The following is a 24,045-nucleotide window of genomic DNA, read 5'->3' as shown; positions in this document are numbered from 1 at the left end:
TCGGCCACATTCCACCGTGATACAACACTTGGCGGCACAGGAGGTCGTTCCTTTCTGCGGCCATCAAACGTGCAGCTCCTCCCGTGGAGGGTCAGACACCCTGAGCCAATACACTGGTCCTGGACTTACTTTCCATCTGGCATAGTTTGCATAATGCTGTTTGATTGTTGGAGTTTTTTGTATTGTTACACTTACGCTCTATGCTTGGTTGGTGCGGCTGTAACGAAACCAACTTTCCCTCGGGATCAATAAAGTATATCTATCTATATATCTGTCTATCTATCTATCTATCTATCTATCTATCTATCTATCTATCTATCTATCTATGTTTCAATAAGATCCCCTCTCAGCCTTCTAAATTCCAGAATATACAAGCCCAGTCGCTCCAATCTTTCGACATATGACACTCCCGCCATCCCAGAAATTAGCCTTGTGAACCTACGCTGCACTCCCTCAATAGCAAGAATGTCCTTCCTCAAATTTGGAGACCAAAACTGCACACGGTACTCCAGGTGTGTTCTCACTAGGGCCCTGTATAGCTGCAGAAGGACCTCTTTGCTCTTATGCTCAACTCCCCTTGTTATGAAGGCCAGCATGCCATGAGCTTTCTTCACTGCCTGCTGTACTTGCATGCTTGCTTTCAGTGACTGATGTTCAAGTCTGTCTTGTGTTTCTGTGATATCATACCGGAGGAACATGGTATCATTTTTTAAGGCATGCATTTTAAAATTACAGTAAACGAGGACTGAGTGTCCTCATCATCTAATCATATCCAATCTAATATTCCTATCTTTGTGTTACTTTAGGACGAGTGAGAGTTGTCGTACTGTCACAGCAGCAAGCGTGAGGACATAGTGCTCTGCACTGTGACCCAGTGATCTGCTGGCCTTGCCTGTAATGTGATTAGATGCCTCTGTATTCAATCCCGTCACGAGTCGGAGCAATTTGGAGTGCAGTCTTGTGCCACCGAGAAGCTCTGTAGTACGGACTTGAAGATCGGCGTAGTAAAAGAAGTCCCGATCCTTCGAGCCGGATTCGAACCAGCGACCTAAGGATGACTCCATTTCCTCTACAGTCCTCCGCTCTACCAACTGAGCTATCGAAGGAAAAGCGACACCAAGTTTCGCCACGTTGGCTCCCACCGACAATGATTATGCGCATCTTCATCCTGGTGTCTCCCGACCCACAGCAACAGCCTGCCAATTGCAATATCTAGTCCTTCCAGCACTAGGGGCCACAGGCGACCGGATGACGCCCATCACCGAGCTTATCACCATTCTCGGTGCGACTGCAACACAGCTTTTTGATCTTCTTTGCTTGACAAAACCAAAGGCCACTCAGCTTTCTCATTTCGCCCAGTGTTCAGGGCAATTTCGTTTTGAACACTTAACTCATTTCTGTCTGAATGGTCGCCTGCAGCGCATGCATTACTGAAACACCAGATGCCAGCAAGCTTTTCGTCGTATCTGCCTTTAACGCAGCAGACCTACGACATCTCCCCCTTTCCTTTGACACGTTCATGTCCCTCTCTGCCAGACCTATATTCTGTGCGTTCCAAACTTCAGCGCAATTTAATCAGATGGGTGCCTCTGGATACAAAATGCCAATGGACAATGCGAGCATCGATCTCGCTACCTCTCGCATGCTAAGCGAGCGCTCTACCATTTGAGCTAATTCCCCAGCACATCCGATCCACCTCCTGTAATTTGCTCAGCGCCACTAGCGCCATTGCATGCCTGGCACTGCTCACCGTTCCACAATCATCAGCTCACACACAGACACACTCACTCAATCATCAACCAACCACTCAGACACACATACGGTCGCTCTCTGCCCCTGTCACCTTTCATGTCCCCAAACGACAATTCATTCTCGCGCATGCAAAGAATTATCCTTCTGTCTATTTTTACAACCGATTGTGACGGCAGTTGGAATTGATATTGTCATACGGGCACGGGCTGGTAACGGACCCAAGTGCAAGACACAGGCACTGAAGTCCGAGGGACAGGACTAGGATACAGGGCGATGGCAAGGAGATGGACAGGGAAACCAAGAACCTGGAACAGGACTGAACAAGGGAGCTAGGAGCCCGGGCTTGGACTCCGAGCCAGAGACTGCACAAGGACCCAGTACCTGGGGCTTGCCTCTGGCTCGGTCCCAGAACCAGGCAAGGACGAGTCTTGGCAGGCAGGCGGGACGAGACCTGAGACTTGAGACTTGACACTTGAGGCGAGTCGAGGCTGGAGGCCGTGACCTGAGCAAAAGCGAGGCTGAAGGCCGGAGACTTGGGGCAAGGCGAGGCTGGAGGCTGGAGACTTGAGGCAAGGCGAGGCTAGAGGCTTCAGACTTGAGGCGAGGCTTAGCAGGTTCCTCCTGGGCAGGGCGCGGATCACCTGGGCAGGGCGCGGATCACCACCCAACAGAGGCAAGGGACAGGACGGGACTGAACCAACCCCAGGTAACGGCAAGACGGCCTGGCTTACCTGGGCGGAGGCAAGGGATAGGAAGGGAGCTAGGAACAGGGTGGCTACAGTACAAGACTGCAGGCATGACGAGGCGATGGATTCCAGCAAGCCAAGGCGAGCGTTTCCAGCAAGACCAGTTGAGCGTTTCCAGCAAGGCAAGACGAGTGTTTCCAGCAAAACAAGGCGAGTGTTTCCAGCAAGACAAGGCGAGGGTTTCCAGCAAGACAAGGCCAGCGTTTCCAGCAAAACAAGGCCAGCGTTTCCAGCAAAACAAGGCTAGCGTTTCCAGCAAGACAAGGCGGGCGTTTCCAGCAAGAGAAGGAGAGGATTTCCAGCAAGACAAGGTGAGGGTTTCCAGCAAGACAAGGCGAGCGTTTTCAGCAAGACAAGGCGAGCGTTTCCGGCAAGACAGGGCAGGGCTTCAGGAGAGGAAACAGAAGGCAGAGGGAGGGATACAAGGTGTTAGGACAAGAACAATCCAGCAACCACGCCCTGCTCTGTGAAGGTATTTATGCAGCCAACCTCAACGAGAATCAGCTGCCTCAATTAGCTCAACAAGGACAGGAACAGGGTAGAAAGGAAACTTGGAGCAAGGGTCGATGAATCGGACCATAAACCGGAATATGGACATCACGGACCGGACTATAACAGATATCTAGACTTCAAAGTAGCGACAAAAATTAGACGTAAAATCACTTCCTCATGGAGACACCGAAACCTACCGTGCAATGCGTCGCTTCTGTGAACATGCAGATGCCCCTCAGCTGAAATCTGGCCCCTCAACACCAACATATCACCAACAGCACCACTGTTAGCAACCTTCCCGCATTCACCTTTCCTGTATTATTACGCCACGGAGGGAACTCGTGTGTCAGAAGCAGAACATCTTCATGAACCAAGGCAATGGCCGCGTCATCCATTTCTTCTGGCAGATTGTAAAACTGCATCAACGACACAACATTCTCCTGGAATTCTACACTGCTATCAAACAGAGCATTCTCGGATCTGCCGTTCCTGACTATTTCGTTGCCGCATTCTCCGACACTTTTGGAAAACTACAGCAAAATGACCAATCAGCTGAAAAGCTCAATGACTGAATTCCATCATCAATGGACGATTTGCCTCTCTCCGGGAAGATGATAGGAGGGACAAAACACTGCAGACATATGCACACTGCAAACCTGCTGTTCCAAGAGCTCGCTTCTGCAGGGCGCTCAAATTTCATGTAGCTGTACATCTAATGCACATCTGACTCTTCTGTTTCACAGCTCTCACTTCAAATCACTCGCAGAAATATGAAGATTTTGATCCGGACTTGCGCCACCCACAGATGAGCCGAATTCCACCTCAACGGATATATGGAAACGACATAAGGGCGATGGCAATGCCGTTAGCTGCCTTCGCTTTCAACGGTGCCCTCCAACGATCAGCCGAAATTCAGATTCTGGCATCCCTTGCTCGTGCAGTTTGGAATTGCTCATCCTAGACTGATTGCTAAATGTCTTCCAACGAAGAGGTGACCGATGTTCCATTTGGGCCTTTGTGTCGGTCTCTTCCTCTGTACACTTGCTACACGCGGCCTCTCCGGTGATGCATATCTCTTATCTGTCAGGTAGGAGGCCGTGCACAATTCTGATTTGATGGCGGCAGACGTGAGAGAACGGAGAAACATCTGGTGAAACTCCTGAAATGCCTTCTTCGCTGCCGCGGCTACTGTGTGATCGGAAATTCCCGGAGGGAAATGCCCCGAATTCTCGGCTTTGCCTGTTACTTGGCGGCCGGGGCCCGGGTGGAAACGTTCGGCAGAGAGGTTGCTCGGTGCTCGGTGTCGGAGCGCTGGTCGGAGGCTGGAAGATTTCGGACGGACTCACACTTTGTACTGTGGTCCGGTGCTTCCAGGACGCTGCATCGGCAAGTTCGAGCCGCTGGAAGCTCATGGCAGGGGGATTTTCTTCCTTTTACCGTCTGCGTGAGATGACGAGGCAATCGGGTTTTTGAGACTTTTTTTTCCGTGCCCATGGTCTGCTCTTATCAAATTGCGGTATTGCTTTGCACTGCTTAACTATATGGTAGAATTAGAACCATAGAACAACAGAAACTACAGCACAGAAACAGGCCCTTTGGCCCTTCTTGACTGTGCCGAACCATTTTCTGACTAGTCCCACTGACCTGCACATGGACCATTTCCCTCCATACACCTCCCATCCATGTATCTGTCCAATTTATTCTTAAATGTTAAAAAAGATCCGCATTTACCACCTCGTCTGGCAGCTCAGTCCATACTCCCACCACTCTGTGTGAAGAAGCCCCCCCTAATGTTCCCTTTAAACTTTTCCCCCCTCACCATTAACCTATGTCCTCTGGTTTATTTCACCCCTTGCCTCAGTAGAAAAAGACTGCTTGCATTCACTCTATCCATACCCATCATAATTTTATATACCTCAATCAAATCTCCCCTCATTCTTCTACGCTCCAGGGAATAAAGTCCCAACCTATTCAACCTTTCTCTGTAGCTGAGTTTCTCAAGTCCCGGCAACATCCTTGTAAACCTTCTCTGCACTCTTTCAACCTTATTTATATCCTTCCTGTAATTTGGTGACCAAAACTGAACACAATACTCCAGATTCGGCCTCACAAATGCCTTATACAACCTCATCATAACATTCCAGCTCTTATAATCAATACTACGATTAATAAAGGCCAATGTACCAAAAGCTCTCTTTACGACCCTATCTACCTGTGACGACACTTTTAGGGAATTTTGTATCTGTATTCCCAGATCCCTCTGTTCCACTGCACTCCTCAGTGCCTTACCATTAACCCTGTATGTTCTACGTTGGTTTGTCCTTCCAACGTGCAATACCTCATACTTGTCTGTATTAAACTCCATCTGCCATTTTTCAGCCCATTTTTCCAGCTGGTCCAAGTCCCTCTGCAGGCTCTGAAAACCTTCCTCACTGTCTACTACACCTCCAATCTTTGTATCATCAGCGAACTTGCTGATCCAATTTACCACATTATCATCCAGTTCATTGATATATATGACAAATAACAATGGACCCAGCACGGATCCCTGTGGCACACCACTAGTGACAGGCCTCCACTCAGCTAAGCAATTTTCTACCACCACTCTCTGGCTTCTTCCATCGAGCCAATGTCCAATCCAATTTACCACCTCTCCATGTATACCTAGCGACTGAATTTTCCTAACTAACCTCCCATGCGGGACCTTGTCAAAGGCCTTACTGAAGTCCATGTAGACAATATGCACTACCTTCCCTTCAGACACTTTCCAGGTAACCTCCTCGAAAAACTCCAACAGATTGGTCAAACATGACCTACCACGCACAAAGCCATGTTGACTCTCCCTAATAAGCCCCTGTCTATCCAAATGTTTGTAGATTCTGTCTCTTAGTACTCCCTCCAATAACTTACCTACTACTGACGTTAAACTCACCGGCCTATAATTTCCCGGATTACTTTTCGATCCTTTTTTAAACAACGGAACAACATGAGCCACTCTCCAATCCTCCGGCACTTCACCCGTAGACAGCGACATTTCAAATATTTCTGCCAGGGCCCCCGCAATTTCAACACTACTCTCCTTCAAGGTCCGAGGGAACACCCTGTCAGGTCACGGGGATTTATCCACTTTAATTTTCCTCAAGACAGCAAGCACCTTTTCCTTTTCAATCTGTACAGTTGCCATGGTCTCACTACTTCATTCCCTCAATTCCATAGATTTCATGGCAGCTTCCTTAGTAAATACAGACGCAAAAAACCTATTTAAAATCTCCCCCATTTCCTTTGGTTCCGCACAAAGCCGACCACTCTGATCTTCAAGAGGACCAATTTTACCCCTTACAATCCTTTTTCTCTTAATATACTTGTAAAAGCTCTTTGAATTATGTGGATTTTGTCACTTTTAGTCTTGGACTTCTTCTGTTTTTGTGATATCATACCGGAGGAATATTGTATAATTTTTTAATGCATTGTAAGTTGATTCAAAAGACCGAGGACTGAATGTCGTCATAACCTAATCTAATCTAATCTAATCTAATATTTCCATATCTGTGTTACTTTAGGACGAGTGAGAGTTGTCGTAGTGTCAGAGCAGCAAGCGTGAGGACATAGCGCTCTGAAATGTGACCCAGTGATCTGCTGGCCTTGCCTGTTATGTGATTAGATGCCTCTGTATTCTATCCCGTCACGAGTCGGAGCAATTCGGACTGCAGTTTGTGCCACCGAGAAGCTCCATACTACGGAATTGATGATCGGCGTAGTAAAAGAAGTCCCGATGCTTCGAGCCGGATTCGAACCAGCGACCTAAGGATGACTCCATTTCCTCTACAGTCCTCCGCTCTACCAACTGAGCTATCGAAGGAAAAACGACACCAAGCTTCGCCACGCTGGCTCCTGCAGACAATGATTATGCAGATTTTCATCCTAGTGTCTCTCCACCCAGAGCAACAGCCTGCCAATTGTAATATCTAGTTGTTCCAACACTATGGGCCACAGACGACCGCATGACGCAAATCACCATTCTCGGTGCGACTCCAACACAGCTCTTGTAGTTTGCTCAGCGCTACAAGCACCATTGCATGCCTGTCACTGCTCACCCTTGCACAATCAGCAGCTCACACACAGACACACTCACTCAATCATCAACCAACCACTCCGACACACATACGGTCGCTCTCTGCCACTGTCACTTTTCATGTCCCCAAACGACAATTCATTCTCCTGCATGAAAAGAATTATACTTCTGTCTATTTTTACAACCGGTTGTGACGGCAGTTGGAATTGATATTGTCATACGGCCACCGGCTGGTAACGGACCCAAGCGCAAGACACAGACACTGAAGAACTAGGGACAGGACTAGCATTCAGGGCGATGGCAAGGACATGCACAGGAAAACCAGGAACCCGCAACAGGACTGAACAAGGAGCTAGGAGCCCGAACTTGCACTCCTTCCCTCTGGCTCGGCCCCAGAACCAGGCAAGGACGAGTCTTGGCAGTCAGGCGGGACGAGACCTGAGACTTGAGACTTGAGACTTGAGGCGAGGCGAGACGAGGCTGGAGACAGGAGTCAGGAAACTTGAGGCGAGGCGAGGCTGGAGGACGGAGACTTGAGGCGCGTCGAGGCTGGAGGCCGGAGAACTGAGCAAAAGCGAGGCTGGAGGCTGGAGACTTGAGGGAAGGCTTAGCAGGTTCCTCCAGGGCAGGGCGCGGATCACCTGGGCAGGGCGCCGATCACCACCCAACAGAGGCAAGGGGCAGGACGGGACAGAACCAACGCCAGGTAACGGCAAGACGGCCTGGCTTATCTGGGCGGAGGCAAGGAATAGGAAGGGTGCTAGGAACAGGGTGACTACAGTACAAGACTGCAGGCATGACGAGGCGATGGTTTCCTGCAAGCCAAGGCGAGCGTTTCCAGCAAGACCATGTGAGCGTTTCAGCAAGGCAAGACGAGTGTTTCCAGCAAAACAAAGCGAGTGTTTCCAGCAAGACAAGGCGATGGTTTCCAGCAAGACAAGGCAAGGGTTTCCAGCAAGACAAGGCGAGCGTTTCCAGCAAGACAAGGCGAGCGTTTCCAGCAAGACAAGGCGAACGTTTCCAGCAAGACAAAGCTGGCGTTTCCAGCAAGAGAAGAGGAAGGTTTCCAGCAAGACAAGGTGAGGGTTTGCAGCAACACAAGGCGAGCGTTTTCAGCAAGACAGGGCAGGGCTTCAGGAGAGGAAACAGAAGGCAGAGGGAAGGATACAAGGTGTTAGACAAGAACAATCCAGCAACCACGCCCTGGTCTCTGAAGGTATTTACGCAGCCAGCCCCAACGAGAATCAGCTGCCTCAATTAGCTCATCAAGCACAGAAACAGGGTAGAAAGGATTCACCTTTCCTGTATTATTATGCCACGGAGGGAACTCGTGTGTCAGAAGCAGAACATCTTCATGAACCAAGGCAACGGCCGCGTCATCCACTTCTTCTGGCAGATTGTAAAACTGCATCAACGACACAACATTCTCCTGGAATTCTACACTGCTATCAAACAGAGCATTCTCGGATCTGCCGTTCCTGTCTATTTCGTTGCCGCATTCTCCGACACTTTTGGAAAACTACAGCCAAATGACAAATCAGCTGAAAAGCTCAATGACTGAATTCCATCATCAATGGACGATTTGCCTCTGGAGGCTCATGCAGGGGGATTTTCTTCCTTCTACGGTCTGCGTGATATGACGAGGCAATCGGGTCTTTGAGACTTTTTTTTACCGTGCCCATGGTCTGCTCTAATCAAATTGCGGTATTGCTTTGCACTGCTTAACTATATGGTAGAATTATGTGGATTTTGTCACTTTTAGTCTTGGTCAGTAGACAATGGGCAATAGATAATAGGTGCAGAAGTAGAGCATTCCGCCCTTCGAGCCAGCACCGCCATTCACTGTGATCATGGCTGGTCATCCACAATCTGTATCCAGTTCCTGCCTTATCCCCATAACCTTTGATAGCGCTATCTTTAAGAGCTCTATCCATCTCTTTCTTGAAAGCATCCAGAGACTTGGCCTCCACAGCCTTCTGGGGCAGAGCATTCCATATGTCTACCACTCTCTGGGTGAAAAAGTTCTTCCTCAACTCCGTTCTAAATGGCCTACCCCTTATTCTTAAAATGTGGCCTCTGGTTCTGGACTCACCCATCAGCTGAACATGCTTCCTGCCTGCAGCGTGTCCAATCCTTTAATAATCTTATATCCTTAGTGCGCATGCGCCGGTCGCGTATGCACCCGGGTTCAGCCGTTCCGATCTATTTTTACTTACTTTCTTCTTTACTTTTTAATTTACGCTATTTTTTTTGAATTTTTCTTCCTCACGGTAACACGTCGATGCTGCACCCTCTCTAACATGCTGGAAGAGAGAGTTTTATTTGGGTTTTCTTTAGCGCTGGAAATGGTTACATCCCGACACACGGGACGGAAGCAAGGTCACATGGTGTATTCCACGGACCAGCAAATACCGGCCGGCTGAGCGAACAGAGCGGTGGACACCCCTGCGGAAATCTGGTGGAAAACACACAGAGGGGGTCACAAAGCCGAGGAAAGAGGAACGGGTCGAGACAACAGAGACTTTTGGAGAAGAGGATTTCGGTGTTTAATACCGTTCCGCCTGACCGGAAGTGCACTGAGAGCGGTGAGCATAAAGGGGTTCGGTGCTTACTGATCTGATTAACAACAGATGGTACAATCCGGGATATATTTGATCGAGGAACGTGTTTGCAGACTGGATATTGAACTTTTTACTATTGGACTTCGGCCACATTCCACCGTGATACAACACTTGGCGGCACGGGAGGTCGTTCCTGCCTGTGGGCATCGAACGTGCAGCTCCTCCCGTGGAGGGTCAGACACCCTGAACCAATAGACTGGTCCAGGACTTATTTTCCATCTGGCACACTTTTGCATTTTGTTGTTTGATTGTTGGGTGCTTTGTTTTGCTATACTTACGCTCTATTCGTGGTTGGTGTGGCTGGAACGAAACCAAATTTCCCTCGGGATTAATAAAATATCTATCTATCTATCTATCTATCTATCTATGTTTCAATAAGATCCCCTCTCAGCCTTCTAAATTCCAGACTATGCAAGCCCATTCGCTCCAGACTTTCGACATATGACAGTCCCGCCATCCCGGAAATTAGCCTACGCTGCACTCCCTCAATAGCAAGAATGTCCTTCTTCAAATTTGGAGACCACAACTGCACACAGTACTCCAGGTGTGGTCGCACTAGGGCCCTGCATAGCTGCGGAAAGACCTCTTTGCTCTTATGCTCAACTCCCCTTGTTATGAAGGCCAGCATGCCATGAGCTTTCTTCACTGCCTGCTGTACTTGCATGCTTGCTTTCAGTGACTGATGTTCAAGTCTGTCTTGTGTTTCTGTGATATCCTACCGGAGGAACATAGTATCATTTTTTAAGGCATGCATTTTAAAATTACAGTAAACGAGGACTGAGTGTCCTCATCATCTAATCATATCCAACCTAATATTTCTATCTTTGTGTTACTTTAGGACGACTGAGAGTTGTCGTACTGTCAGAGTAGCAAGCGTGAGGACATAGCGCTCTGAAATGTGACCCAGTGATCTGCTGGCCTTGCCTGTTATGTGATTAGATGCCTCTGTATTCTATCCCGTCACGAGTCGGAGCAATTCGGAGTGCAGTCTTGAGCCACCGAGAAGTTCTGTAGTACGGACTTGATGATCGGCGTAGTAAAAGAAGTCCCGATCCTTGGAGCCGGATTCGAACCAGCGACCTAAGGATGACTCCATTTCCTCTACAGTCCTCCGCTCTTCCAACTGAGCTATCGAAGGAAAAGCGACACCAAGCTTCGCCACGCTGGCGACTACCGACAATGATTATGCAGATTTTCATCCTAGTGTCTCTTGAACGATGGCAACAGTCTGCCAAATGTAATGTGCAGTCCTTCCAGCACTAGGGGCCACAGGCGACCGGATGACGCACATCACCGAGTTTATCACAATTCTAGGTGCGACTCCAACACAACTCTTTGATCCTCTTTGCTCGACAAAACTAAAAGGCCACTCAGCTTTCTCATTTCGCCCAGTGTTCAGGGCAATTTCTTTTTGACCACTTAACTGATTACTGTCTGAATGGTCGCCTGCAGCTCATGCATTACTGAAACACCAGCTGCCAGCTAGCTTTTCGTCGCATCTGCGTTTAACGCAGCAGACCTACGATATTGCCCACTTTCCTTAGACTGAGACACGTTCATGACTCTCTCTGCCACCCCTATATTTTGTGCATTCCAAACTGCAGAGCAATTTAATCAGATGAGTGCCTCTGGATACAAAATGCCAATGGAGAATGCGAGCATCGATCTCGCTACCTCTCGCATGCTAAGCGAGCGCTCTACCATTTGAGCTAATTCCCCAGCACATCCGATCCACCTCCTGTCATTTGCTCAGCGCCACAAGCGCCATTGCATGCCTGCCACTGCTCACCGTTGCACAATCAGCAGCTCACACACAGACACACTCACTCAATCATCAACCAACCACTCAGACACACATACGGTCGCTCTCTGCCCCTGTCACCTTTCATGTTCCCAAACGACAATTCATTCTCGCGCATGCAAAGAATTATCCTTCTGTCTATTTTTACAAACCGATTGTGACGGCAGTTGGAATTGATATTGTCATACGGGCACGGGCTGGGAACGGACCCAAGTGCAAGACACAGACACTGAACTACTAGGGACAGGACTAGGATACAGGGCGAAAGCAAGGACATGGTCAGGAAAACCAGGAACCCGCAACAGGACTGAACCAGGGAGCTAGGAGCCCGAGCTTGGACTCCGAGCCAGAGACTGCACAAGGACCCAGTACCTGGGTCTTGCCTATGCTCGACCGCAGAACCAGGCAAGGACGAGTCTTGGCAGGCAGGCGGGACGAGACCTGAGACTTGAGACTTGAGACTTGAGGCAAGGCGAGGCTGGAGGCTGCAGACTTGAGGCGAGGCGAGGCTGGAGGCCGGAGACTTGAGGCGAGGCGCGGCTGGAGGCTGGAGACCTGAGGCAAGGCGAGGCTAGAGGCTGCAGACTTGAGGCGAGGCTTATCAGTCTCCCCCTGGGCAGGGTGCGTTACTCCTGGGCACGGAGCGGATCACCACCCAACACAGGCAAGGGACAGGACGGGACAGAACCAACCCCAAGTAACGGCAAGACGGCCTGGCTTACCTGGGCGGAGGCAAGGGATAGGAAGGGAGCTAGGAACAGGGTGGCTACAGTACAAGACTGCAGGCATGACGAGGCGATGGTTTCCAGCAAGCCAAGCCGAGCGTTTCCAGCAACACCAGGTGAGCGTTTCCAGCAAGGCAAGACGAGTGTTTCCAGCAAGACAAGGCGAATGTTTGCAGCAAGACAAGGCGAGCGTTTCCAGCAAGACAGGGCAGGTCTTCAGGAGTGGAAACAGAAGGCAGAGGAAGGGATACAAGGTGTTAGGACAAGAACAATCCAGCAACCACGCCCTGCTCTCTGAAGGTTTTTATGCAGCTAGCCCCAACGAGAATCAGCTGCCTCAATTAGCTCAACAAGGACAGAAACAAGGTAGAAAGGATTCGCCTTTGGAGAAGAGGATTTCGGTGTTTAATACCGTTCCGCCTGACCGGAAGTGCTTTGAGAGCGGCGAGCATAAAGGAGTTCGGTGCTTACTGGTCTGGTTAATAACAGATGGTACAATCCGGGATATATTCCGATTGAGGAACGTGTTTGCAGACTGGATATTGAAGTTCTTACTATTGGACTTCGGCCACAGTCCACCGTGATACAACGCTTGGCGGCACGGGAGGTCGTTCCTGCCTGTGGCCATCGAACGTGCAGCTCCTCCCGTGGAGGGTCAGACACCCTGAGCCAATAGACTGGTCCAGGACTTATTTTCCATCTGGCATAGTTTTGGATTTTGTTGTTTGATTGTTGGGGTTTTTTGTTTTGCTATACTTACGCTCTATTCTTGTTTGGTGCGGCTGGAACGAAACCAAATTTCCCTCGGGATTAATAAAGTAAATCTATCTATCTATCTATCTATGTTTCAATAAGATCCCATCTCAGCCTTCTAAATTCCAGAATATACAAGCCCAGTCGCTCCAATCTTTCGACATATGACAGTCCCGCCATCCCGGAAATTAGCCTTGTGAACCTACGCTGCACTCCGTCAATAGTAAGAATGTCCTTCTTCAAATTTGGAGACCAAAACTGCACACAGTACTCCAGGTGTGGTCTCACTCGGGCCTTGTATAGCTGCAGAAGGACCTCTTTGCTCTTATGCTCAACTCCCCTTGTTATGAAGGCCAGCATGCCATGAGCTTTCTTCACTGCCTGCTGTACTTGCATGCTTGCTTTCAGTGACTGATGTTCAAGTCTGTCTTGTGTTTCTGTGATATCAGCCCGGAGGAACATGGTATCATTTTTAAGGCATGCATTTTAAAATTACAGTAAACGAGGACTGAGTGTCCTCATCATCTAATCATATCCAATCTAATATTTCAATCTTTGTGTTACCTTAGGACGAGTCACGGTTGTCGTCGTGTCAGAGCAGCAATCATGAGGACATAGCGCTCTGAAATGTGACCCAGTGATCTGCTGGCCTTGCCAGTTCTGTGATTAGATGCCTCTGTATTCTATCCCGTCACGAGTCAGAACAATTCGGACTGCAGTCTTGTGCCACCAAGAAGCTCTGTAGTCCGGAATTGATGATCGGCGGAGTAAAAGAAGTCCCGATCCTTCGAGCCGGATTCGAACCAGCGACCTAAGGCTGACTCCATTTCCTCTACAGTCCTCCGCTCTACCAACTGAGCTATCGAAGGAAAAGCGACACCAAGCTTCGCCACGCTGGCTCCTACCGACAATGGTTATGCAGAGTTTCATCCCGGTGTCTCTCGACCCAGAGCAACAGCCTGCCAGTTGTAATATCTAGTCCATCCAGCACTATGGGCCACAGGCGACCGGATGACGCACATCACCGAGCTTATCACCTTTCTCGGTGCGACTCCAACACAGCTCTTTGATCTTCTTTGCTTGTCAAAATCAAAGGCTACTCCGCTTTCTCATTTCGCCCAGTGTCCAGGGCAAATTCCTTTCGACCACTGAACTGATTTCTGTCTGAATGGTCGCCTGCAGCTCATGCATTACTGAAACACCAGCTGCCAGCTACCTTTTCCTCGTATCTGCCTTTAGCGCAGGAGACCTACGACATTTCCTCCTTTCCTTTGACTTAGACACGTTCATGTCCCTCTCTGCCACCCGTATATTTTGTGTATTCGAAACTTCAGAGCAATTTAATGAGACGGGTGCCTCTGGATACAAATTGTCAATGGAGAATGCGAGCATCGATCTCGCTACCTCTCACAAGCTAAGCGAGCGCTCTACCATTTGAGCTAATTCCCCAGCACATCCGGTTCACCTCCTGTCATTTGCTCAGCGCCACAAGCACCATTGCATGCCTGCCGCTGAATACCGTTGCACAATCATCAGCTCACACACAGACACACTCACTCAATCATCAACCAACCACTCCGACACACATACGGTCGCTCTCTGCCACTGTCACCTCTTATGTCCCCAAACGACAATTCATTCTCCCGCATGCAAAGAATTATTCTTCTACTTTTACAACCGATTGTTATTGCAGTTAGAATTGATATCTCCACTTCAATGCAGCGACAAACATTCGGCGTACAATCACTTCCTCACAGAGACATCGAAACATACCGTGTAATGCGTCGCTTCCGTGAACATGCATATTCACGTCATCTGAAATCTGGCCCTCACTACCCACATATCACCAACAACACCACAGTTAGCAACATTTCCGCATTCACCTTTCCAGGATCATTACGCCCCGGCGGGAACTCACGTGTCAGAAGCAGAACATCTTCATGAACCAAGGAGATGGCCGCGTCATCCATTTCTTCTGGCAGATTGTAAAACTCCATCTACGACTCAACATTCTGGTGGATATCTACACTGCACTCAATGAGCAATCTCGGATCCGCCATACCCGCCGATTTCGTTGCCGCATTCTCCGACACCTTTGGAAACGTACAGCCAAATAACAAATCAGATAAACGGCTCAGTGACTGAATTCCATCATCACGGGACGATTTGCTTCTCTCTGGGTCGATGATAGGAGGGACAACACACTGCAGACATACGCACACTGCAAACCTGCTGTTCCAAGAGCTCGCTTGTGCAGGACGATCCAATTTCATGCTCCTGTACACTTAATGCAGATCTGCCTCTTCTGTTTACAGCTCCCACTTCAAACCTCTTGCAGAAATATGGAGATTTTTCTCCCGACTTGTGCCACCACATTAGTTGAGCCTCATTGCAACTCAGCGGATATATGGAAACGACATAAGGCCGTTAACAATGTCGTCAGCTCCCTTCGTTTTCAACGGTGCCCTCAAACGATGCGCCGAAATTCAGATTCTGACATCCCTTCCTCGTGCAGTTTGGAATCGCTCAACCTAGACTGATTGCTAAATGTCTTCCAACGAAGAGGTCACCGATGTTCCATCTGGACCTTTGTGTCGGTCTCTTCCGCTGTACACTTGCCACTCCCGGCCTCTCCGGTAATGAATATCTGTTTTCTGTCAAGTAGGAGGCCGTGCACAATTCTCATTTGATGGAGGCAGACGTGAGAGCCCGGAGGAACATCTGGTTAAACTTCTGAACTGCCTGCTTCGCTGCCGCTGCTATGTGTGATCCGAAATCTCCGGAGAGGAATATCCTGAATCCTCGGCTTTGCCTGTTGCTTAGCGGCCGGGACCTGGGTCGATGCGCTCGGCAGAGATGGTACTCGGTGCTCGGTGTCGGAGGGCCGGTCGGAAGATCGAAGTTTTCGGACGGACTCAGAATACGACTGTGGGCGGGTGCTTCCAGGACGCTGTATCAACAGGTTCGCGGCGCTCCGAGCTCAAGGCAGTGGGAGTTTCTTCCTGCTACAGTCTGCGTGAGATGATGAGGCCATCAGGTCTTTGAAACTTTTTTTTGGTGCCCATGGTCTGCTTTTATCAAATTACGGTATTACTTTGCACTGTTGTAACTATTTGGTAGAATTATGTGTTTTTTGTCAATTTTAGTGTTGGTCAATAGACAATGGGCAATGGATAATAGGTGCAGAAGTAGAGCATTCCGCCCTTCGAGCCAGCACCGCCATTCACTGTGATCATGGCTGATCATCCACAATCTGTATCGAGCTCCTGCCTTATCCCCATAACGTTTGATAGCGCTATCTTTAAGAGGTCTATCCATCTCTTTCTTGAAAGCATTCAGAGACTTGGCCTCCACAGACTTCTGGGGCAGAGCATTCCGTGTATCCACCACTCTCTGGGTGAAAAATTTCTTCCTCAACTCCGTTCTAAATGGCCTACCCCTAATTCTTAAACTGTGGCCTTTGGTTCTCGACTCACCCACCAGCGGGAACATGCTTCCTGCCTGCAGCGTGTCCAATCACTTAATAATCTTATATATATCAATCAGATGCCCTCTCATCCTTCTAAATTCCAGTGTATACAAGCCCAGTCCCTCCAATCTTTCAACATATGACTGTCCCGCCATCCCGGGAATTAACCTTGTGAACCTACGCTGCACTCCCTCAATAGCAAGAATGTCCTTCCTCAGATTTGGAGACCAAAACTGCACACAGTACTCCAGGTGTGGTCTCACCAGGGCCCTGTACAGCTGCGGAAGGACCTCTTTGCTCCTATACTCAATTCCTCTTGTTATGAAAGCCAGCATGACATTAGTTTTCTTCACTGCCTGCTGTACTTGCATGCTTACTTTCAGTGACTGATGTTCAAATCTGTCTTGTGTTTCTGTGATATCATACCGGAGGAACATGCTATCATATTTTAACGCATGTATTTTAAAATTACAGTAAACGAAGAGCGATTGTCCTCATCATCTAATTATATCCAATCTAATATTTCTATCAACACACATCAAAGTTGCTGGTGAACGCAGCAGGCCAAGCAGCATCTATAGGAAGAGGCGCAGTCGACGTTTCAGGCCGAGACCCTTCGTTAGGACCAACTTATATTTCTATCTTATAACTAATATTTCTATCTTTCTGTTACTTTAGGACGAGTGAGAGTTGTCGTACTGTCAGAGCGGCAAGCGTGAGGACATAGCGCTCTGAAATGTGATCCAGTGTTCTGCAGGCCTTGCCTGTAATGTGATTAGATGCCTCTGTATTCTATCCCGTCACGAGTCGGAGCAATTCGGACTGCAGTCTTGTGCCACCGAGAAGCTCTGTAGTACGGAATTGATGATCCGCGTAGTAAAAGAAGTCCCGATCCTTCGAGCCGGATTCGAACCAGAGACCTGAGGATGATTCCATTTCCTCTACAGTCCTCCGCTCTACCAACTGAGCTATCGAAGGAAAAGCGACACCAAGCTTCGCCACCTTGGCTCCTACCGACAATAATTATGCAGATTTTCATCCTAGTGTCTCTCGACCCAGAGCAACCGCCTGCCAATTGCATATCTAGTCCTTCCAGCACTATGGGCCACAGGCGACCGGATGACGCACATCACCGAGCTTATCACCATTCTCGGTGCGACTCCAACACAGCTCTTTGATCTTCTTTGCTTGTCAAAATCAAAGGCTACTCAGCTTTCTCATTTCGCACAGTGTCCAGGGCAATTTCCTTTTGACCACTGAACTGATTGCTGTCTGAATGGTCGCCTGCAGCTCATTCATTACTGAAAGACTAGCTGCCAGCTAGCTTTTCCTCCTACCTGCCTTCAACGCAGCAGACCTCCGACATGTCCGTCTTTCCTTGCCTGAAACACTTTCCTCTCCCTCTCCGCCACCGCTACCTTTTGTGCATTCCAACATTCAGAGCAATTTGATGAGACGAGTGCCTCTGAATACAAAATGTCAATGGAGAATGCGAGCATCGATCTTCTACCATTTGAGCTAATTCCCCAGCACATCCGATCCACCTCCTGTAATTTGCTCAGCGCCACAAGCACCATTGCATGCCTGCCGCTGCTCACCGTTGCACAATCATCAGCTCACACACAGACACACTCACTCAATCATCAACCAACCACTCAGACACACATACGGTCGCTCTCTGCCCCTGTCACCTTTCATGTCCCCGAACGACAATTCATTCTCCAGCATGCAAAGAATTATCCTTCTATTTTTACAACCGATTGTTATTGCAGTTGGAATTGATATCTCCACTTAAATGTAGTGACAAACATTCGGCGTACAATCACTTCCTCACGGAGACACCGAAACATAACGTGTAATGCATCACTTCCGTGAACATGCGTATTCACCTCTGCTGAAATCTGTCCCGTCAACACCCACATATCACAAGCAACACCACAGTTAGCAACCTTTCCAATTCAGAGTTCCTGTACTATTACGCCCCGGCAGGACCTCATGTGTCAGAAGCAGAACTTCATCATGAACCAAGGAGTTGTCCGCGTCATCCATTTCTTCTGGCAGGTTCTAAAGCTTCATGTACCACTCAACATTCTGCTGGAATTCTACACTGCTATCAAAGAGAGCATACTCGGATCTGCCGTTCCTGCCTATTTCGTTGCCGCATTCTCCGACACTTTTGGAAAAGTACAGCCAAATGAGAAATCAGTGGAAAAGCTCAATGACTGAATTCCATCATCAATGGACGATTTGCCTCTCTCCTGGACGATGATAGGAGGCACAACACACTGCAGACATACGCACACGACAAACCAGCAAGAGTTCGCTTGTGCAGGGCGCTCCAATTTCATGTTCCTCCACACTTAACGCACATCTGCCTCTTGGTTTCACAGTCCCCACTTCAAAGCTCTTGCAGAAATATGCAGAATTTTCTCCCGACTTGTGTCACCACACAGATGAGCCGTTGTGCACCTCAGCGGATGTATGGAAACGACATAAGGCCGATAACAACGTCGTCATCTGCCTTCTCTTTCAACGGTGCCCTCCAGCTATCCGCCGAAAATCAGATTCTGGAATCCCTTGCTCGTGCAGTTTGGAATCACTCAACCAAGACTGATTGCTAAATATCTTCCAACGAAGAGGTCACCGATGTTCCATCTGGGTCTTTGTGTCAGTCTCTTCCTCTGTACACTGATGCATATCTGTTATCCGTCAAGTAGGAGGCCAAATCAATTCTGATTTGATGGAGGCAGACATGAGAACACGTTGGATCATTTGGTGAAACTTCTGAAATGCCTTAATAAACGTGGACTGAGTGTCCTCATCATCTAATCTAATCTAATATTTCTATCTTTGAGTTACTTTAGGACGAGTGAGTGTTGTCGTACTGTCAGAGCAGCAAGCGTGAGGACATAGCGCTCTGAAATGTGACCCAGTGATCTGCTGGCCTTGCCTGTTATGTGATAAGATGCCTCTGTATTCTACCTCGTCACGAGTCGGAGCAATTCGGACTGCAGTCTTGTGCCACCGAGAAGCTCTGTAGTCCGGAATTGATGATCCGCGTAGTAAAAGAAGTCCCAATCCTTCGAGCCGGATTCGAACCAGCGACCTAAGGATGATTCCATTTCCTCTACAGTCCTCTGCTCTACCAACTGAGCTATCGAAGGAAAAGCGACACCAAGCTTCGCCACCTTGGCTCCTACCGACAATGATTATGCAGATTTTCATCCTAGTGTCTCTCGACCCACAACAACAGCCTGCCAATTGTAATATCTAGTCCTTCCAGCACGAGGGGCCACAGGCGACCGGATGACGCACATCACCGAGCTTCTCACCATTCTCGGTGCGACTCCAACACAGCTCTTTGATCTTCTTTGCTTGTCAAAATCAAAGGTTACTCCGCTTTCCCATTTCCGCCAGTGTCCAGGGCAATTTCCTTTCGACCACTTAACTGATTTCTGTCTGAATGGTCGCCTGCTGCTCATGCATGACTGAAACACCAGCTGCCAGCTGGCTGTTCCTCAGATCTGCTTTCAACGCAGCAGATTTAACCCTTTCCTTTGACTGAGTCACGTTCCTCTCCCTCTCCGCCGCCCCTACCTTTTGTGCCTTCCAAACTAGAGAGCAATTTAATGAGACGAGTGCCTGTGAATACAAAATGTCAATGGAAAATGCCAGCATCGATCTCGCTACCTCTCGCATGCTAAGCGAGCGCTCTACCATTTGAGCTAATTCCCCAGCACATCCGATCCACCTTCTGTAATTTGCTCAGCACCACAAGCACCATTGCATGCCTGTCACTGCTCACCGTTCCACAATCATCAGCTCACACACAGACACACTCACTCAATCACCAACCAACCACTCAGACACACATACGGTCGCTCTCTGCCACTGTCACCTTTTATGTCCCCAAACGACAAATCTTTCTCCCGCATGAAAAGAATTATCCTTCTGTCTATTTTACAGCCGATTGTTATTGAAGTTCGAATCAATATCTCCACTTCAATGTAGCGACAAACATTCAGCGTACAGTCACTTCCTCACAGAGACACCGAAACATACCGTGTAATGCGTCACCTCCGTGAACATGCATATTCACGTCATCTGAAATCTGGCCGCTCAACACCCACGTGTCACCAGCAACACCACTGTTAGCAACCTTTCCGTATTCACCTTTCCTGTATTATTACGCCCCGGCGGGAACTGATGTGTCAGAAGCAGAACTTCTTTATGAAGCAAGGAGTTGGCCGCGTCATTCATCTCTTCTGGCAGATTGTAAAACTCCATCTACGACTCAATATTCTGGTGGAAATCTACACTGCAGTCAAAGGAGGAATCTCGGATCCGCCATACCTGTCTATTCCGTAGCCGCATTCTCCGATACTTTTGGAAAAGTACAGCCAAATGACAAATCAGCTGAACATCTCAATGACTGAATTCCATCATCACGGGACGATTTGCTTCTCTCCGGGTCGATGATAGGAGGGACAACACACTGCAGACATACGCACACTGCAAACCTGCTGTTCCAAGAGCTCGCTTGCGCGGGACGATCCAATTTCATGCTCCTGTACACTTAATGCACATCTGCCTCTTCTGTTTCACAGCTCCCACTTCAAATCTCTTGCAGAAATATGGAGATTTTTCTCCCGACTTGTGCCATCACATTAGTTGAGCCAAATTGCACCTCAGCGGATATATGGAAACGACATAAGGCCGTTAACAATGCCGTCATCTGCCTTCGTTGTTAACGGTGCCCTCCAACGATGCGCCGGAATTCAGATTCTGGCATCCTTTGCTCGTGCAGTTTGGCATCGCTCAACCTAGACTGATAGTTAAATGTTTTCCAACCAAGAGGTCACCGATGTTCCATCTGGGCCTTTGGGTCGGTCTCTTCCTCTGTACACTTGCTACGCGCGGCCGCACCAGTGATGAATATCTGTTACCTGTCAAGTAGGAGGCCGTGCACAATTCTGATTTGATGGAGGCAGACGTGACAGCACGGAGGAATATCTGGTGAAATTTCTGAAATGCCTGCTTCGCTGCCACTGCTACTGTGTGATCGGAAATCTCCGGAGAGGAATGCCCAGAATCCTCGGCTTTCCCTGTTGCTTGGCGGCCGGGGCCTGGGTCGATGCGCTCGGCAGAGATGGTGCTCGGCGCTCGGTGCCGGAGTCTGGTCGGAAGATCGAAATTTTCGGACGGACTCAAAGTCGGACTGTGCACGGCTGCTTCCAGGACGCTGCATCAGCAGGTTCGCGGTGCTGGAAGCTCATGGCAGGGTGAGTTTCTCCCTTCTACCGTCTGCGTGAGATGACGAGGCCATCAGGTAATTGAAACTTTTTTTTCGATGCCCATGGTCTGCTCTTATCAAATTACGGTAATGCTTTGTACTGTTGTAACTATTTGGTAGAATTATGTGTTTTTGTATATTTTCGTCTTGGTCAATAGACAATAGACAATAGGTGCAGAAGAAGGCCATTTTTGAAAGCATCCAGAGACTTGGCCTCCACAGCCTTCTGGGGCAGAGCATTCCATATGTCTACCACTCTCTGGGTAAGAAAGTTCTTCCTCAACTCCGTTCTAAATGGCCCAGCCCTTATTCTTGAACTGTGGCCTCTGGTTCTGGACTCACCCATCAGCGGGAACATGCTTCCTGCCTCCACCGAGTTCAAACCCTTAATAATCTTATATCGTTAGTGCGCATGCGCCGCTCGTGCATGCAGCCCGCTACAGCCGTTCAGATCTATTTTCACTTTCGTCTTCTTACTTTTTAATTTACGTTGTTTTTTGTATTTTTCTTCCTCACGGTAACACGTCGATGCTGCACCTTCTCTAACGTGCTGGTAGAAAGAGATTTATTTGGGTTTTCTTTAGGGCTGGAAATGGTTACATCCCGACACGTGGGACGGAAGCAAGGTCGCATTGTGTATTTCACGGACCATCAAATGCCGGCCGGCTTAGCGAACAGAGCGGTGGACACCCCTGCTAAAATCCGGATGAAAACACACAGAGGGGGATCACAAAGCCGTGGAAAGAGGAACGGGTCGAAAGAGGAGTTCGGTGTTTAATACCGTTTCGCCTGACCGCAAGTGCACTGAGAGCGGGGAGCATGAAGGAGTTCGGTGCTTACTGATCTGGTTAACAAACGATGGTACAATCCGGGGTATATTACGATCGAGGAACGTGTTTGCAGACTGGATATTGAACTTTTTCCTGTTGCACTTTGGCCACATTCCACCGTGATACAACACTTGGCGGCACAGGAGGTCATTCCTGCCTGTGGCCATCGAACGTGCAGCTCCTCCCGTGGAGGGTCAGACACCCTGAGCCAATATACTGGTCCTGGACTTATTTTCCATCTGGCATAGTTTGCATTTTGGTGTTTGATTGTTGGGGTTTTTTGTATTGCTATACTTACGCTCTATTCTTGGTTGGAGCGGCTGTAACGAAACCAAATTTCCCTCGGGATTAATAAAGTATATCTATCTATCTATGTTTCAATAAGATCCCCTCTCAGCCTTCTAAATTCCAGAATATAAAAGCTCAGTCGCTCCTATCATTCGACATATGACAGTCCCGCCATCCCGGAAATTAGTCTTGTGAACCTGCGCTGCACTCCGTCAATAGCAAGAATGTCCTTCTTTAAATTTGGAGATCAAAACTGCAGACAGTACTGCAGGTCTGGTCTCACCAGGGCCCTGTACAGTTGCAAAAGGACCTCTTTGCTCTTAAACTCAATTCCCCTTGTTATGAAGGCCAGCATGCCATTAGCTTTCTTCACTGCCTGCTGTACTTGCATGCTTGCTTTCAGTGACTGATGGTCAAGTCTGTCTTGTGTTTCTGTGATATCATACCGGAGGAACATGGTATCATTTTTTAAGGCATGCATTTTAAAATTACAGTAAACGAGGACTGAGTGTCCTCATCATCTAATCATATCCAATCTGATATTTCTATCTTTGTGTTACTTTAGGACGAGTCACGGTTGTCGTCGTGTCAGAGCAGCAAGCGTGAGGACATAGCGCTCTGAAATGTGACCCAGTGATCTGCTGGCCTTGCCTGTTATGTGATTAGATGCCTCTTAATTCTATCCCGTCACGAGTAGGAGCAATTCGCACTGCAGTTTGTGCCACCGAGAAGCTGCATACTACGGAATTGATGATCGGCGTAGTAAAAGAAGTCCCGATCCTTCGAGCCGGATTCGAACCAGCGACCTAAGGATGACTCCATTTCCTCTACAGTCCTCCGCTCTACCAACTGAGCTATCGAAGGAAAAGCGACACCAAGCTTCGCCACGCTGGCGACTACCCACAATGATTATGCAGATTTTCATCCTGGTGTCTCTCCACCCAGAGCAACGGCCTGCCAGTTGTAATATCTAGTCCATCCAGCACTATGGGCCACAGGCGACCGGATGACGCAAATCACCGAGCTTATCACCTTTCTCGGTGCGACTCCAACACAGCTCTTTGATCTTCTTTGCTTTTCAAAATCAAAGGCTACTCCGCTTTCTCATTTCGCCCAGTGTCCAGGGCAAATTACTTTCGACCACTGAACTGATTTCTGTCTGAATGGTCGCCTGCAGCTCATGCATTACTGAAACACCAGCTG

General features: G+C 48.6%; 5 non-coding genes across 5 annotated transcripts; all 5 read right to left on the bottom strand.

Moving 5' to 3' along the window:
• Window positions 1-1,020: 1,020 nt before the first annotated feature.
• trnay-gua (transfer RNA tyrosine (anticodon GUA)) lies at window positions 1,021-1,106 on the bottom strand. The gene is given in 2 exon segments: window positions 1,021-1,056; window positions 1,070-1,106. It is a non-coding gene; the product is annotated as a tRNA-Tyr (tRNA).
• A 5,657-nt stretch (window positions 1,107-6,763) lies between these two features.
• trnay-gua (transfer RNA tyrosine (anticodon GUA)) lies at window positions 6,764-6,849 on the bottom strand. The gene is given in 2 exon segments: window positions 6,764-6,799; window positions 6,813-6,849. It is a non-coding gene; the product is annotated as a tRNA-Tyr (tRNA).
• Window positions 6,850-11,329: 4,480 nt separating this feature from the next.
• Window positions 11,330-11,402, bottom strand: trnaa-agc (transfer RNA alanine (anticodon AGC)). The gene has a single exon. It is a non-coding gene; the product is annotated as a tRNA-Ala (tRNA).
• Window positions 11,403-19,509: 8,107 nt separating this feature from the next.
• Window positions 19,510-19,595, bottom strand: trnay-gua (transfer RNA tyrosine (anticodon GUA)). The gene is given in 2 exon segments: window positions 19,510-19,545; window positions 19,559-19,595. It is a non-coding gene; the product is annotated as a tRNA-Tyr (tRNA).
• Window positions 19,596-23,620: 4,025 nt separating this feature from the next.
• Window positions 23,621-23,706, bottom strand: trnay-gua (transfer RNA tyrosine (anticodon GUA)). The gene is given in 2 exon segments: window positions 23,621-23,656; window positions 23,670-23,706. It is a non-coding gene; the product is annotated as a tRNA-Tyr (tRNA).
• Between the last annotated feature and the right edge of the window lie 339 nt (window positions 23,707-24,045).

Source organism: Mobula hypostoma, chromosome 1, assembly GCF_963921235.1.
Source record: "Mobula hypostoma chromosome 1, sMobHyp1.1, whole genome shotgun sequence".
Lineage (NCBI taxonomy): Eukaryota > Metazoa > Chordata > Chondrichthyes > Myliobatiformes > Myliobatidae > Mobula > Mobula hypostoma.
The sequence above is the reverse complement of the archived record's forward strand: the minus strand, read 5'-3'. Positions and strand labels throughout refer to the sequence as shown.